Source organism: Cryptomeria japonica, unplaced genomic scaffold, assembly GCF_030272615.1.
Source record: "Cryptomeria japonica unplaced genomic scaffold, Sugi_1.0 HiC_scaffold_74, whole genome shotgun sequence".
Taxonomy (NCBI): Eukaryota; Viridiplantae; Streptophyta; class Pinopsida; order Cupressales; family Cupressaceae; genus Cryptomeria; species Cryptomeria japonica.
In genome coordinates, this window is record NW_026728896.1 from 536,975 (window position 1) to 538,595 (window position 1,621).

The window sequence follows — 1,621 nt, forward strand, 5'->3', positions numbered from 1 at the left end:
CGAAGTCGAAAGTTGGGTTAATTGTCCGGTTTGCCTCGGGTGCGCACCTTGCGTGCACCTTCGCCAGGGTGGGCGCCTTGGTGCGCACACCTTGGCTGGGCTGCGCACACCTTGGCACCCGCGTTTCCTTCATTTTAAATTTTTTTTTTTTACAATCTCTCAAGTGGGAAATTCTATAATCTCAACTTTTTTTGCCTTTTCAGGAAACTTTTGAATGGAGCGCATCATTGGTGCGCTCCGAAGTGTGCTCCAAAGCTCTCTCCAGCTGCGTGCACCTGCCCCGGCCGCGCACCCGGCCCCGCCCAGCTTCGCTCACCTGTCCCGGGCGTCTGGTGCGGAACCTTAGAGTAAGAAACATCACCGTGCACCTTGGCCAACGTGCGCGACTCGACCGAGCGCGCACTGGCCGAGGTGCACACCGATTTCACCTGGGTGCGCGCGCAGCACCTCGGGCGCACCGGGGTGCGCGCACAACGCCCGGGTTGCACCGTGGCCTGTGTGCTCGGGGCGCCTCGGGTGCGCGCTCGGTGTCGCCCCCGCGCGCGCGGTAGTGCGGGCAGCGCACCCCGGCCCGGCCCGGCCCCGACGAGAACGCAAACGGGCAAAAGGTTTATTCAAATAGCATTGCGATGCCCGGCGAAAAACTAAAAAAGGGTGCAACACCGGGACTTCCCGGGAGGTCACCCATCCCAGTACTACTCCGGCCCAAGCGCGCTTAACTGCGGAGTTCTGATGGGATCCGGTGCACTAACGCTGGTATGATCGCACCCGTTATGAGCTTGTCGCAGTGTGTACTTAGCAAACCGCGACCCACGTGCGAATCCACCCCGGCCACCCACCCCCGTCGAGGTGCACACCCTCCCTCGCGAAGTGCGCCCCGTTCGCCAAGTGTGAGCCCTGCCCGGGTGCGCGCACCTTGCTAGGGCGTCGGGTGTGCACCCGGCCCGGCCTACGTGCGTGCACCTGTAGGGGACGTCGTGTGCGTGCAGTGTCCCGTCTGCAACGCGGTGCCCACACACCACCTCGGGCGCAACGACCTGCGCTCACATGTGGGCCGAGTGCACCTTGGTGCATGTTCGGGGCGCCTCGGGTGCACGCTCGATCTTGCCCCGGTGCACCAAGGCGCTCGGTTTGCCCCGGGTGCGCACTTGGTGCAAGGTGGGCACCCAAAATAGGGATCAAGCACCAAAACACAAGTTTCGGGATGCAAAATGGGACCCAAGGACCACAAATGCGTTCCAAGACCCATGATGGGTCCACGAGAACAAAAATGTGTTCCGAGACTTAATAAACAAATATTGGGTTTTAGGAGAAGAAACATGCTCTGATGCCCAAAACGAGAATCGACCCCGAAAAGGCCACAGGCCAAAAGTGGGATGCGAGACAAAAAAAAATGGGACCCGAGGACCAAAATTGGGTTCCCAGGTCGAAGACAGGGCAACCGGACAAGAAACGACCTCTAAGGCTCGAAATGAGTCCCGACGACTAAAACTTGACAAGAAGCACCCATCAGGCACCCAACTCGACACCCATGGGATGCCGACCCACCCGGGCTTCCACCTAGCACACCTTGGCACCCACCCACCCTCGCACCCAACCTCGCACCCAACTTAGCACCTTT

The 1,621-nt window shown here is 60.2% G+C and overlaps 1 non-coding gene across 1 annotated transcript; it reads right to left on the reverse strand.

Annotated features, from left to right (window-relative positions):
- Positions 1-651: 651 nt before the first annotated feature.
- LOC131864005 (5S ribosomal RNA) lies at positions 652-770 on the reverse strand. Its single transcript, XR_009362897.1, has one exon. It is a non-coding gene; the product is annotated as a 5S ribosomal RNA (ribosomal RNA).
- Between the last annotated feature and the right edge of the window lie 851 nt (positions 771-1,621).